General features: G+C 34.4%; 1 protein-coding gene and 1 long non-coding RNA gene across 47 annotated transcripts in view; both read right to left on the bottom strand.

Moving 5' to 3' along the window:
• Positions 1–16744, bottom strand: part of kcnc3a (potassium voltage-gated channel, Shaw-related subfamily, member 3a) — a 113809-nt gene that overhangs the window by 62055 nt on the left and 35010 nt on the right.
• On the bottom strand, positions 10322–14941 carry LOC137489249 (uncharacterized). Of its 3 annotated transcripts, XR_012401048.1 has the most exons (6): positions 14818–14941; positions 14289–14376; positions 13926–14006; positions 13500–13563; positions 13094–13221; positions 10322–12125 (listed from the first exon to the last, which is right to left on the bottom strand). It is a non-coding gene; the product is annotated as an uncharacterized lncRNA (long non-coding RNA). The 3 variants fall into 3 exon arrangements; XR_012401049.1 differs by lacking the exon at positions 14289–14376; XR_012401050.1 differs by lacking the exons at positions 14289–14376; positions 14818–14941 and having other exon boundaries at positions 13500–13545; positions 13926–13988.

Below are 16744 nucleotides of genomic sequence, written 5' to 3'. Positions count from 1 at the left end.
TACTATAATCAATTATGAACAATCTAGATTAATAAATGATGTTAAATAAGTGTTGTTTATAACATATCTGCTGAAATAATATGCAATATAATTGTATCTCACACTTTACAATAAGGTTCTATTAGTTAATGTATTTACTAACATGAACAAAGAATGAACAATATTTGTACAGCATTTATTAATCATAGTTCATTACAATCCAGTAGGGATGCTCCAATCAGGATTTTTGCAGCTAATACTTCTAGCTGATTTCTTGTCATGGTGATTGGCCTATACCAAGTACAGATTCTGTTGCTTCAAGCTTTAAATAGTATAAAGCACATTTTTCCTCTCAGCATAATACTTAAATTGACATCTCTCCTTATCTAGGAGAACAAAGGAAGGAAGCTGCATATAATCCCTTAAACACTTCTTCATAAAGGTGTAAACGTGTCATGGCCAAAAGCAGCTTTACAAAAAATAATAGATAGCACAGATAAAAAACAATGCAAATTGGAAACTTTGCAAATAATGAAGGAAGAATTCAACATGTCTCAATTAAGAAAGTGTTGGAGTGCATATTTGATGCATAAGAAGTTAAAATGCAGATCTTTAAATCCATTACTTCATTATTTAAGAACCCTTATTATGGTTTTTTTAAAATGACCTTCCATGCAGTGTGTAACAGCTCTAAAAGTAGTGAAGTATCCAGCTAAGGCTTAAATCTAAAAGTGCATCGTGTTTAAAACTATTGATTCATCTATGAAAGACTTGACTCAGAGTGGTTCGATTGAATTTTTGAGGTAACGAATCTTTACTGTAGTTGTATCGACGTGACGTGGATACATAATTCAAGCCCTGCCCATTTGTTGTGCGTGCAGACCCAGGAAAATTTAAACCCTTGCCCACAAAAGCTGTAGAAAGAATAGAGGAAGATAAACACTGTAGCAGATCCCAGTTGAATCATGTCACGAAGATGCTGTGCTCTGAAGTGTGAGGGAAATTTAGGCTGAGGTTTTGAAGCCTTGTGCTGTGTTCCTGTCTCCATTTACTCCTGTGTTGGACTTACCCATACTCTCTGCACTCTGACTACTTTAAAATTGTTGATGCGCCGTGGTGGCCTTTCTCTGTCTCACGCTGAACGCAGTCGATCAATCACAACATCGTACCAATCAGCGCAGATTAGCATTGCGCTAAGGAGGGGTTTGGGAACAAATGAATCACTGAACAGATCATATGAAAGTCGTTGGGATAATTTGGTAAAAAATAAATGCATATTATAAGAAAATGAAAGTGTTTTTTGATGCATTTCAGACTGTCATTAGAGACCTCTAAAACCAAAATATGACCTTTTTTAATGCATAATAGGGGCTCTTTAAAAAGTGTGAATGAACTTTTAAAAGTGATTTTAAGCTCAAAACACTGGATATACAATTTATTATTATTAGATTATTATAAAATTTTATATCTCCTGTTGAGCATGAGTTAAGCTGTTGAATGGTCAGTGTATAACGGGGCTAGGCTAAGCTAGCTTCAATTTTGATTAATTTATTCGCTAATCAGTTGCCTATTATGTTGTGAATATACCTCTGTAATGCATACTGCAGTCCTTTTTTGTCCGGCTTTCTCAGGTTTTTCACCTGTTTGCCAAAAATTACATTATATCCCTGGCAATGTCTGACAGCGGCGCTTACACATTGTAAAAGCCGTGCCAGGCACGAAAGCTTGACAGGCATAGCAACAGTAACTAAGGAGGGCGGGGTTTAGCGAAGAGTCAATTAGGTTAACTAGGCAGGTTAGGGTAATGAGGCAAGTTATTGTATAACAATGGTTTGTTCTGTAGACTATCAAAAAAAAGTCAGCCTAAAGGGGATTAATAATTTTGTCCATAAAATGTTTTTTAAAAAATTTAAAACTGCTTTTATTCTAGCCAAAAAAAAAGCAAATAAGACTTCCTCCAGAAAAAAAAATATTATCAGACATGCTTTGAAAATTTCCTTGCACTGTTGAACATAATTTGGGAAATATTTAAAAAATCAAAAAAAAAAAAATCAAAGGGGGCTAATAATTCTGACTTCAACTGTGTGTATGTATGTGTATGTACAGTATATATATATATATATATATATATATATATATATATATATATATATATATATATATATATATATATATATATATATATATATATATATATAAGAAAGCCTTAAAGATTTGAATCAAGTAAATGGTGAGTACTAATGGAAACTTAATGTAAATTGCTACTTGTTTAATAATATTTACTAGAACATATACTAAGGCTGCACAATAAGGGTTGCAATATATCGTTTCAGCATTGATATCACAATGAACATTCGCAATCGTCATTTCTCAAATAAACGCAATGTTGAGTCTGGATTTTGATTTACCATTTTGCAAATGTTTTTGAGGTCTGTGACTGTGTGACGGTTATAAAAACATTTAGATTTAAGAAATGCAACTGTTTCTAACTTTGACAAATTAATAACAATAAATTGTATTAAATTGTTTATAAAAAACTATACAGTATTATTTTACATTTAATTATTCAAGTACTGTGTGCCTGAATACAGTTCGACTCACTGCAAACAGTTTATGTTTTTTTTTTCTTTTTCTTAGTTGAATTTATGCCTGTAGATTGTTTCTCATATTTTATGCAGATGCACTGCCCTACAGAATCATCACAATCAATCTAAAACATGAATTCTTTACAAATAGTTATTCAACACATCTAGTGAAATTATATTCATATCACAAAATATATTGCAGGATAAAAAAAAATATCACAAAGTTAGATTTTTCCAATATCATGTAGCCCTAAAAAATACTTCCTTAAATGATAAATTATCTAATACAATCTGATAATATATCTCCTATGCCAGTGTCCTTTTTATTCAACATAAAATGCTCATTTTAAAATAATCTGATGCACTTATCTTCACAAGAAAACAGTGTTGCTCTCTTGCCATATGCTCTGGAGACTCTGACTTCACATTATGGAGTCACAACATAAGGATGTCATTACCGCGACAAAATGATCTTGCAGCCTCAACATATCATCACATTTCCGTGAGTTAATATGCCATGGACTGAGACAAAACATGATCAGAACAGAAGAAAAGCAGTTTTTGATACATGACATATTCACTTTTATTATTTATTGTTCTAACTTAATGAAAAACCATTTGAATTACTAATCTTGAATGCTGCAATGTTTATGAATCAGCTACAGTAGTTTAGATGTTACATAGGTATGAAATGTTTTTTATTGTTATTTAATTAAACTTTTTTTACATTAAGGTTCTGTTTATTCAGATTAGAAAACCACTGTCAACATCCTGTAATAAGAAAATCTTTTAGTATATAAACATTTTTCTAAAACTGAACTTAACTGTACATAATTTACATATATCACACAAGAATTTTAAGTTTGAATTTCAAATGTGGGGTGAAAGTTCAGGGGATAAAATTCAAATTAAAAAAATAAAAAATAAATAAAAAATGTTTGCAGAATTCTAATAATCTACCTCAGTCCTGATCAAAACTACTAAATGTTTTTAAATGACAGGATTTAATAACTCTTTAATAACCAAGTTCACTAATAATGCTATACTGATTTGGTGAAAAACCACACAAAATGACGTATTTTCAATATAAAACGTTGTGGACTGGATTTTGTTTTTGCTTTTTATCACAGTCTTGGAGGTGTGAACAATTAGTAACAACATTGCCTTTGGTGCATTGTTAGATTTAAGTGTTTTCTCCCTAATTGGCTTACATTATATCCACATTTTTGGTACATAAATACACAGTATTTGTTTTTATTTACTCCATGTAGTTCTGAGAGCTGAGATGCATGTTTTGATTTTCTCAGACACATCAAGGTAAGAGTGCAAAGGTTACTCTCACACACTCACAGACACACATACACACATTAATTTGGTATTATTCTCCATATTTAATTCAGAAACTAAGCTTTTTAGCACAGGAATATCTTAAAGGTTAATGGTGCCAACTGATGATCAACAGTAAAAAATAACAAATTTTACCTCTTCTCAACAGGCAAAACCCCCCAAAAATAAAATATGCAAAATTAAATGGTGTCATAGTTTTGCAATCTAAAACGTGGTTTTGATGGAAGTCAATGGGACAAAAACAGCCACAAACGGTAAATTAGGAAGAAAAAATTTAAATAAATCACAGACAATGTATCAAAGGCAATGTTGTTTCACATGTGCAATACTTTGATAAAAGGTTAAAAAAAATCCAATACACAATTACATAAAATATATTAAAAATACACCATTCTATGTTTTTTCACCAAATCAGTTACATCATTTATGAATTCGGCAATTAAAGAGTTAAAATTCTGTAAGTTTCTAAGCAATTTAGTAGTTTTGATCAAGATTGAGGATGATTAACAGATTTGTGTGAAAAAAATTGAAAAACATATTTATCTGATGCATTTTTACAGCAGTTTAATTCAGTGGATGTTTTCATCCCTAACATAACAAAGGGTAGTAAATTTGCCAGGGTGTCTCGTTGAGTTTAAAAAATGCCAAAGTATTTCCTCAAAGTATGTGTCAAAATAAGAGTTGTCACCAAAAATGATTCTGCTAGCTGAAGCACAAAAAAAGTTATGGCCAAATTAAGACTCAAAATCACCCCAGAGCAGATGAAAACATTCCCAACAGCACATAAGGGTTAATCCATTTTTACTGCATTTATGATTGAAACCAAACATGTTTAGATTGCATTTTTGGGTTTGCTCTTTTATTTTCTAATTCCTGCCAAATTTTCTAAATTGATTTTTTTTTGTATTTGTTTTCTTAAGTAAAAGGTCTATCATTCGCTGATTTCATCTATCAAAACATGTAAACAGATTTGTATATACATCGAGTGAGGCTTCATCTGTTTGATTTTCAGGACATTATTCAACATTATCTTAACATACAGCAAGGTCTCATGCAGTGAAGTGTATGTGTGTAATGTCTTCATATTGATCTCTCTCTGTCAGCTGAACAGCTGAGTGTACATGAATGAGGCTGAGTGAGAGAGTGTGTGCATGTGTGACAGCGTTTGATTGGGACGGTAATGTGATTGAGCGAGAAAAAAAAAGCAGTAGATGAAAGAAGAAAGATAAGAGCAAAAGTGGACAGAGAGAGAGAGAGAGAGAGAGCACTGCCGCAACAGCCATCTGTGAAGAGAGCAGGACAGGCGGTGCTCCACCTCCACCATCTCCATGTCCAGATCTGGCAGGACACCAGGGCGGAGGGAAGGCCAGTGTCCTGGAACCCCGAGGAATCAGCATCTGGTCTCTCCACCAGCCACGACTGAGACAGAATGTGTTGACAAAGCAGAAAGTGCACTAAACCTTTCAGATAAACGATATATTTCTATCATCACTTGATCCGTCCTGAGGTCCAATAAAAACTACTAACATTGTTTTAAAGCAGAAAGAGACAGAATGCAGTTATTTACTCAGTTATTTTTTCCCTCTTGCTGAATTGCCCATTTTTGAGGTTCAAGAAACCCTTGATTTTTGTGTGTTGAGCATCATAGAAATTTACATTAGATGTATTTGATGTCTATCGGAAAGAAAATGTCAATTAAGCTGCCATTTTAGTACAGGGTAGCGCTTCTTTCAAATGAATGTGGGACCAAGGTGCAGTGGAGGACTGGCCATCCAGAACCAAAGATATAAACACATATATACATATATCTATAATCACTCATTTTCCCGGTGGTCAGTATGCAAATATTTTTTAAATTCTAAAAATTTAAATTCTACATTACTTCTCTACATGGATGGATAAGTGACCGCACGGGCATTGCCAACAAAGAGCATGTGTTTGTGTTCATGGTTATGAGTTATCCTCCCTCCCTGTTAAATTTGATCTAATCCATGTCTTGAAACACACCCCCTCTCCTGCTTTCACTTCTCATTCTAACAGAGGGAGCGATTCGTTTGTGAATAAATCTCCATTATGAACAAGTTCTTCACTTAGCCGACAATATTACAAGTTTCTAGCACCGCAGCATCTTGTTATCATAATTCATTTACATTATTTGCTTATTTTATTCAACAAAACTAGCATAAGCCTACTATTTAATGCGAGTTGGTGCTACATTGTCGAATGGTCAATGCAGTAAGAGACTGTATCGTCATCTCTACTTGTTTAGCACAAAAGTTTGTAACATACAAAACTCTAAATGACGAAATCTTACTCAGGAACTGTTCTGCCTTTGTGCTTTGTTTTCTTTGTTTTCTTGTTCCTCACCCGTACATGAAAGTCCAGCATCTTCACATTAGCTTTAGGTCTTGACTAGTGCGGTTGAAAGACTTTTTTTATTGGGGGCACTGTACAAATGTTGCGGCGTTATTGACGCATGCTCAGGGTTCATATACGATATCTAGTGTACATATGTATCGGTGGTTGAGCATCAGTTAAAACAAAGTTAGCACCTGTCAGCTTTAATTGTGTAGAAAACTGGATAATTTTAAACTTTTGTCAGCTAATTTCATCTCAGTTTCAGTTTTTATCCTATGAGAAGAGCCTGTTTCTTAATTACTCATGAGAGCACGTGCTTTCCATAGGCAAGGCAGACCTGCCAAGCTGCGGGACCATGTCAGTGCATCGCATGCAGTATTTAGCTGTTCATGAAGGGTCATATGTGTATGTTTTCCATGTTTTGTTGCATGTTTTTTCCTTGCGATGCTGTCAGGGCCAATACAGCAAAGCTGTTTATGTGTAGGAAGCATTTTTGTCGGGGAGCTGTACAGTAATTGGAGAACGGTGAAATTTCTCTTTTATCAGTTGAGTTTGTTACCATTCAGACTCATCGCTTATATCCATGCTGCTGTATTCACCTATTTTTAAAATCCTCTATATTACTGGCAGGTTTAAAGGTTGAAATACATAAAGCAAGAGACCTGTTGCACTGCTATCCACTGTGTCAGACATGGGGGTTCAGGAGGAGAGCAGTGAACATGATTATTGTTATAATGATATAACAAATTGTGGTTATGTGTATATGAAATTACGAATAACATACGTAGCAGGGAATTAAATTACTTAATTTTTTTGTTAAATTATAAAATCATGGGTCTCCTTGTGGTTTGTGTCTCATTTGTGTGAGCAAACTGACAACAGTTGTTCACTTCCCTTTTAAGGTTTGGCTAATTAGCATGTTAATTTACTTGAACTAAATTCACAATCCATTCGAAAGGATGTTCATGAATCTGAAACAGCATAAAGTTTTACAAAGGAACACTGTTTACTTTAAAACATTACATGGATTTAGGAATAAAATCTTCTCAACATGACTGGACTGGCTATGTTATTAATCATCCAATCAGACAGCAGAAATGACATGAAAGTTTCAATGTTTTTGTAACTGTATGAAGTATATTGCGTTTTTCAAAAAATGCTTCATGATGGGTTTGGCGTGCTGCGAGCAGAGGGAGGAGTGGGCGTGGCCAGCAGAACAGGGAAAAACGTCACAAAACGAGACACAAATCGTGAGGAGACCTATGATTCTATAGTTTACAAAGTTAAAATGTAAAAAAAATAAACATTAAGTAATTGAATTCCCTGCTACATATGTTATAATAAGAACCTTTTTGAAACTGTTTTATACAGCCAGACTAATAACCTATCCTGACATGTCTTGTGTTAGTCGAGAAGCAAACAAAAGCACTGAGGTCATGTGAATAATAATAGAGGGCAGAGGCTCAACAAAATCTAACAAGACATTAATGGCAGCATACAGTGACTCGGTAAGTACATATCATTTGAAGTAAATGAGGGCTAAAGGGGAGCCCATGGCCCAAGAGGAAAGAGTAAAGACAAAAACAAACAAACTACAGCCAAATTACAAAAGATTCACTTAAAGTGCACACTTGCAGCACAGAAACAAGAAAAAAAAACATGCAAAAGTAAACAAATGTAAAGGTCTTGTAATAATACGTTTTCAGAGCTTTTCTGGCATCTTTTTTATAGCTGTATATAATTATACTAGCCACTGATGAGCATAAGAGTAACACACTCTTTTTCTTTTTACATTTTAATTGTATCAATGCCTGAGAATGTAATATGGTTCAGTCCGATTATCAAAATTATAAATGTAGTTTTACGCACAGAATTGCGATCCTTTCATGTGAGCAGGGGCGCAACTGCACATTTACTGAGGGGTATGCGAGTTCAAGTTTTGTGCCCCCCCTCCCCCCCATATTAATTTCCTCATCAACATGTCGAAGTTCTGAACGCAACTGAAATAGTATGAAGTAGTAAAAGTATAATTACATTAAGCATGTTAAGTCACAAAGAATTACATTTCATCCCAACCCAAATTTCTTATTAATTCCATTTTCCTCACCAAATGATTATAGCACCTTGACATGTCTTGTTTTTGTTTCTTTTTGTACATTTGTCAAAACAAAATGAAAGATATGGGAGTCGTAAAGAGCAAAAGAACTTAAAAATGCAATAACTTTTCACATGCATATGTGAGAGGTGTAAGGTCTGTCTTCACATGAACAATTGACTGAAACTGCAATCACACCTTTTACAAAGTGAAATAAAAAAGACTGTACAATGTTTAGTTTAAAAAAACAGAGACAAACTGCCTGAAATGTTTTATTTGATAAAAATGTTATAGGCAAACTTTTTGGGAACTAAATTGAACTAGTTTTGAGCAGAAAAAGTTACCAAAAGGCCTGATGTATCAATATGATACATAATTAATTTATAAAAAAACATGTATAGGGTATAAAAATGGATCTTGATGGGATTAATAAACATTACAGTTCCAAAAAATTTGAATATTCTGACTATAGTTTTAACAGGGTTAAAAATTATTATAATTAGATATCTAAAATTTTTATAGGGGAATTTTTTAATCCATGTATTATTTTCTATTTTGCCTTAAATAAATTCAGTACAGTCCCACACGGAGTCTGCGTGCGCAGACATCTGCAGTTTTCTACAGATTTTTAGCCCATCATTGAATCTATTTGTGTAAATTTGTGTACATTTTTATTTACTCAGTATTCAAATTCATTTCACTAATATTATTGTGATATAATAATAGTAATATTAAAATGTTCATATGATTTATTTACAATACAGTTGGTAAAGTAGTATTTTCTGCCTGTAATTCTCAGCAGAAATAGCAAAAAATGTTTGCAGATTCTGTCTGGCCCTAATATTAAGGTTTTAAACATACATTTTGTGTGATCCCTCTTATTTTTTGCTAAATAATCAATTAATAATAGAATGTTTCACATTACTCAAACCTTTTGAGCTCAGCTGTAAGTATGATTTGACAGTTTATTGTGATAAAACTTTTACATAAACTTTACACTTGGATGTGTGACTGCATGTTGTTTTAAATGATTTTGAATTAAAATGTGTGTGCCAACGAATGGAATTCATACCTACAAACCCTCTCGTTTTTGCCATATTAATTCTACCATATTTTACCATTCTATCCGCAGTCTTCCGTGTGTGTTTTTCCAGTATTTCTCCCGCATTTGTAATGTTTCTATGAAAAGTGAAAGTAGCAGCTGCACAGAGCCGATCTCAAATGTGATGCAAGAACTGTTTAAGAGAATTAAGCTTTCACATTATTTTGATTGACAGCACTTTGAAATTAATGTAAAAACGGCCGCATTCACATCCTTTCCAGTAAAGCTTTATGCGTCTTTGCCGCCCTTATGCAGCCTCTGAATCAGTTTAACGGTGCTGAGTGACGGACGCGCTCCATAGTGATAAAGACGGCTTCTATACACGCGATTTGAAGATGAATGAGAGCGGATACTTTAAGATTCAGGTGTGTAAATAGAAAAAATATACACAATAATATGTAAACATGTTTTATTTGAAACACAAGTAATATTATCTTAAATTAGCATAAACAAAACAAACCCAGCCGGCATTTCAACGGTGATTCAACGTTGAATCAACGTCAGGTCTATGGTTGGATCAACGTTGAATTACCTTTCGATTTTGCAAATTGGATCAACGTTTATATAGTGACGTTGTTTCACCGTCGGACCACCACCGGTGATTCACCGTTGAAATCACAATGTTGTTTCACTCTTACCTTCTTCATGGGTGAATTGTGGTCGTTTTGTAGACGTTGAATGAAGGTTGAATTACCTTTCGATTTTGCAAATTGGATCAACGTTGATACCGTGACGTTGTTTCACCGTCATACATTTCAACGTAAGTTAAATAGAAATTACATACAACGCAAAAGTCCATAAATATAGCAAACAAATTTTTACTAATAAAAAATACTCGACACAAATACACAACTTAGCCTGTGTATCAATTTATTTAATACACACCTCATTATTTCAATTATTCTAAATATACAGCAACATTTACAGCATACATAGTTCATTAAAACCATGCAGGTTACTATACATGCTGTACACTCAAATACAGAAAAAAAGGCATACAGTTAAAGAGTCACTTTTTAATTAGGTTTCATGAATTAAAGTTAATGTTTACTAACATGAACAAAGAACAAATACTTGTACAGCATTTATTAATCATTTAATTAATTGAAATATGTCCCGATGCTATTAAAATCAAAATGCATGCTTGTTAACATTAATGCACTGAGCTGACATGAACTGTACTTTCTTTATATGAAAGATGCTTCATTGCTCTTTGTTCATGTTAGTAAATACATTAACACTTACTAATACAACCTTATTGTAAAGTGTTACCGTCTTCAGAAAGACAGATACTAACTAAATTAAACTAAGTAACTAAACTACGCTTCAACCATCACAGTCTCCAAAATACAATTATGTTTACAAAGTTTACAAAATACCCATTTTTAAAGTGGCTGCAGTAAAAAAATAAATAAAAAACATCACTCACAACTAAGAATCACAAGTGAAATACATTACATCTGTTTGAGGTTTTATAGGTTGAGAGAAACACTTGAGGTAAAAGATGGCACTGGGGACAAAGAATCAAGTGTAAAACACTAAAACATCTATATCAGTCTAGCAGTTAAATACATATTTATTTCTCAAACACCAGGTGAGTATCCTACAAAATCAATAATGAGGTTTGCTATTACAATTCATTGTAAATGAATGGCTTCACTTTCACAATAGTGAAAACTCATGCTATAATCTAAACCTGACATTACTCCTTCACTTTGCAGGTCTGCATGCTAAATATTTAGTAGTTTTTTTTTGTTGTTGTATAAAGTACATCTATTGTGTTTAGCATTACTGCAGCAAAACTGAGCACCTGTGACAGTGGAACATAGACAAATATTTCAGTAAATCATCAAGAAAATGTGTAGAATATATGGTTTGATTCTCTCTCACAAACACAACAGTAAAAGCAATTTGTTATTCCATTATTATTATTAGTATCATAAAAATTGCATGTTCACATGGGTCTTATAATAATGGCTCACATTTGTGAATGTAGGACCACTATTTCACTATTACATGTCACATTAAGTGTTCATATAGGTTCTGTTATTAATTACCTGTGTCATCCCAGAGACCTGTTAATCTTCAGAACACAAACTAAAATATTTTAGATTAAATGCTCCTCATCCTCTACAGACAGCAATGGTCCCAAGATGGTCATTGTCCAGATAAGGCACAAAACACATTGTCAAAACGTTCCATGTGACTTCAGTGATTTCAACTGTGAACATACCAAGCTCCAACAACACTTTAGTGAGGCAAAACAAAACAGTAAATACAAATGTGTTTGCGCATATCTCTCCCGCATCAGATCAGCGTGTGCGTTTACTACGAGCAGTATGCACACACCATGACCTGTTGTGACAGAGGCAAACAAGTTATTTTTACAGTACTTACTGTGATTTAACCTTTATGACAAATGTACTGGACCTGTTACACATATCACTATCTTTTATGAACACAAATTTCACTGTAACGGATGCTGTTGTTTTGCTCCAGTTATACCTTTAGAGAACACCGTACTAGTCAGACATCCATACAAAAGCAGAGAGTTTGGTCTTGTGTAGCAGAACTGCAATAGATGTCTGTCTGTCCAGGCTGACACTGGTTTAGGCCATCAGTATGTCCTTGATGCCCTCAAATGGAGCTTCCAGAAAACCTGCAATAAATGAAATATGAGGTTACAACTAAGTTGGTATCAGCTATTATACAAAGTGAAATTCAAATATTTATTTTTATTGAATCCAAATTTGTCTTATAATATTGCCACACTCAATAATTTTGACTCATCCATCTGAATATTCCTAACTAAGAGAAGTGAAGAATTAGATGTGATATCGTCAGGAAGCCCTTCGCCACCACCGGTGCCAGCATTTCCAGAATTCAAATTTCAGATTCTCAAAAAAATTGCTTTTTTTTTTTTTTTTTTTTTTTAACCAAGGCTGCAGTAAAGAATCATGAAACATTCAACACATCTAATAATTACAAGTTGATGTAAACCATTACATGTACTGTAAAAGCTGTTTAAAGCTTTTTAGACATGGTTGAGAAAAACTCTAGAAGGAGTAGCACTTCTGTAAAAGTCTGCATGTAGGACAGAGAATAAAAGGGATAGTTAAAAAATTGTATTCTGTCGTCATTTACTGACCACATTGAACACAAAAGAAGATATTTTGAAGAAAGCTGCAAATCTATTTAACCATTGACTTCTATAGTATTTTTTTCTACTATGGAGGTCAATGTTTACAGGTTTTTAGTTTTTTTTTTCAGAATAGCCTCTTTTGTGTTCAACAAAATAAACTCATAATGGTTTTAAACCATTTGGGGAGTAAAATGTGAGTAAATTTTCATTCTTGGGTGAACTATCCCTTTCAGTTGGAAAACACCAGAATTCTTAAGTAGACCCTTTTCGCAAGACGGATGATGCATTTCATTTCTCATCTTAATCCTCAAGTTTTTAATATTTAGATTTATTTAAATAGCATGTTTATTTATTTGTTTTAATGACATTTAATAAAAACAACTTCTCAATGACATCACATGTACTGGACCTGCTACACATGTATCACTATTTTTATGAATACAAATTTCACTGTAACAGGTGCTGTTGTTTTGCTCCAGTAATACCTTTAGAGAACACAGTAGCAGTCAAGACATCCATACAAAAGCCTTGGCATGGAGTAGCAGAACTGCAGTCTGTCCAGGCTGACACAGGTTTAGGCTATCTGCGTGTTCTTGATGCCCCTCAACTGGACCTTCCAGAAAACTCAGAAAGTTAAAACCCATTACACCTTTTATCTGCTACTATACAAAGTGTAATTTAAGCATTAATTTCTCACTAAATACATATTTGTTCCCCAATACTGTCACATAGTATAACATCACAACATGATTTCACAATAATAATATCAATATAACAATATAATATCACAACATAGCCTAACAATCAATAAACAAACAGATTAGAAAGAGAATATCACCAACCAAAGCACCAAGAAGATTTAACAGATAGTTAAAGGTAAAGTAAACTTACATGGACAAAGCCTTTTCCATTCAATGCTGTGCAAGTTAGTGCGTCTCTGGAGTAGGTTACATGTCTAAAAGCAAAAACAACAACAACAGTGAAACGACAGCAGTTCACTTTGTAATAATAACACTAATGATACAGCGTATAAAATGGATATTGTTTTATAACGTTGCTCAGTAACTTTAAACTGCGTTTGGAGTTTATCGCTTTGAATTTGCCATAAAAACGCTCATTTAGACTAACGTTAAACATGTGACATTACCTCGAGGTTAGCTGCGCGTCACCGGAGCGCAAACAAGACTAAAAACAAACTGGAAAGTTTTAAATGCTTCAAAATTCGAAACACTACACCAAGGCACATTTAAGATACACTGTATGTAAAACAAAATCGGGGGGTAAATAAAACATTAAAGCATCTAAAAACACGCTTACCTCTGAATTCTGCTGCACTGCAGGTCAGGTGTTCGTAATTAAGTGAAGTGAAGCGCTGCGCGTGGCCGCGTGCGCCGAGTCCTCCGATACCATGGTAACCAAACATGTTGAATATTGGGTGAAACCATGACGTTAATTCAACATACAGACCATGATAAAAAAATGTCAACGTTGATTTGTACAAGGAGTTCTGTAACTTTTTTCAACCATTTATCATTCAACATTGTTTCAACATTAAAGCAACAACTGACGTATTTTCAACCACATTTCAACGTTGAAGCCTTGTCATATGCAGGCTGTTTTTCAACCGTTCAACATTAAACGTTCTATCAACATTATTTCAACGTTCAAAACACATCTGACCTTATTTCAACCATATTTCAACGTTGAAGGTCGGTCGTGTGCCGGCTGGGAATGTTTTCATTGCATTCTTAAAGTCAGACTCGCACCTCTGTTATCAAACAAAACAGAGGATCAAACTAAATTCATTTGTTGCACTTTAGTAAATAGCTATAGTAACTGTAATCAATATTTAAATGCAGTAAATAAAAATGTTCTCTTTTGAAGCTGACGGTCCATGAATTTACGACAAAAGCCTTTACCATAAAGTTAACTTTACACCAGCTTATCATGGCTTTAGCCTATAGAAATATAGTGTTTTTCGCATACTATACAGGATGCAAATATGCGATTTCGGACGCAGTTCAGGTGTGGCCGTGCGTCACTGTCCCCCTGCCTGGACAAAACCACCTTGTCTGCATTTATGTTAAGTAAAAGCCCATGCATGCAGTGACTGAGTGGCGATAATGAATAATTAATGATATGGCAGCCCGTTGCTCCCAAAAACATTAGAAGTTAATTAAAAGTGTGGTAATATTAAGCTTAAGCTTACCAATTCCTTATTATCCAATTTGTCATGGCAGTTTTTATTTTAAGGCATTGTTTGTTCTCTTTTTGTTTTCTATTTTGCGCTCCACGTCTCTTTACTCTTCTCTCCATTTTGAACATGTGACTGTAACCGAGCAACGGATCAATCAAATGGTCAATGAAGAGGGAGGGGTGGTATAATTTTTTTATTCAATAAAATACAATTGTATATTTATATAAAATGCAGGATAAACATTTTTAACCAAAAATATGTATTTATTTTGTTTAATATGTATAATAATATGTATAATTTCAAAAATAGTTTTGGCACAATGGCGCCCCCCCCATGTGTGGCGCCCCTATGCGCCGCATATACTGCATACCCCCTTTTTGCGCCACTGCATGTGAGCAGTTCCTGATAAAAGTTTTAAGTGTCTTAAATCACACTACCTGACAAAAGTCTTGTCATCAATTGCATTTGTAAAAGCAACAAGTAATAACTTGACTTCTAGTTGATCAATTGGAAAAGTGGCAGAAGATTTTCTGTTGAACTGCATCGCAACCATCATAAATACTGCAGAAGACCTACTGGGACTCGCATGGACCCAGGATTCTCACAGAAACAGTGAAGATTGGTGAAAGAAAAATCATGGTTTGGGGTTACATTCAGTATGATGGTGTGCGAGAGATATGCACAGTGGATGGCAACATCAACGGCCTGAGGTATCAAGATATTTGTGCTGCCCATTACATTACAAACCACAGAAGAGGGAAATTCTTCAGCAGGACAGCGCTCCAAAGCCAAAGTTTTTCAGCTTAGTCCCTTTATTAATCGGGGTCGCCACAGCGGAATGAACTGCCAACTTATCCAGCATTTTTTTCGCAGCGGATGCCTTTCCAGCCATAACCCATCTTTGGGAAACATCCACACACACTCATTCACACACAATCATACACTACGGACAATTTAGCCTACCCAATTCACCTGTACCGCATGTCTTTGAACTGTGGGGGAAACCAGAACACCCAGAGGAAACCCACACGTACGCAGGGAGAACATGCAAATTCCACACAGAAAAGCCAACTGACCCAGCCGAGGCTCGAACCAGTGACCTTCTTGCTGTGAGGTGACAGCACTACGTACTGCGTCACTTTGACGCCCAAACTGTATTCATATTGTAATATTGGTCAGAAACGCCAACTGACCCAGCCGAGGCTTGAACCAGCAACCTTCTTGCTGTGAGGCGACAGCACTACCAGACACTCACACTTCTGATACAAAATGGTCAACTAGAAGGTCAACTAGAAAATGGTCAACTAGAAGTTATTATTTGTTCCTAAAACTTTGATAGGCGACAAGACTTTTGTCAGGTAGTGTACAATTACTACATAAATTAAAACATAATTATTAGGTAAAAGTTAGTCGGTAATCCATACCATTGTCACAACCCCTAACCCCTAATCAGGGACTAAGCCGAAGGAAAATTAATAAATGAAAGGTAAGAGTTTAGTTATTATTATAGTGATATTTCTTTATTTGATCAATCTTTATCATTTCTTCTTCTTTCAAAGAAAGAAAGAAAGAAAGGAAGGAAGGAAGGAAGGAAGGAAGGAAAGAAGGAAAGAAGGAAGGAAGGAAGGAAGGAAGGAAGGAAGGAAGGAAGGAAGGAAGAAAGGAAGGAAGAACGAATGAACGAAAGAAAAAAAAGAAAGAAAGAAAAAAAGAAAAAAGAAAGAAAGAAAGAAAGAAAGAAAGAATAAAGAAAGACAGAAAAAGAAAATAAATCAATCATGGCTAGTAACTGGCAGGTTTGGCAAGAGATTAGTTATGGGGTCCTGTTTAATAGTAATACTTCTATCCATGTCTTCATATTTACAGAGTGAATTTATCTTGATTTAAAGTGGAACTGAATTGATGTTCAAAGTGTTAACACAGGCCAAAAACAACTCAC

Source organism: Danio rerio, chromosome 3, assembly GCF_049306965.1.
Source record: "Danio rerio strain Tuebingen ecotype United States chromosome 3, GRCz12tu, whole genome shotgun sequence".
In the NCBI taxonomy this organism is placed as follows: Eukaryota; Metazoa; Chordata; class Actinopteri; order Cypriniformes; family Danionidae; genus Danio; species Danio rerio.
This window is presented reverse-complemented; position numbering and strand designations above follow the sequence as displayed.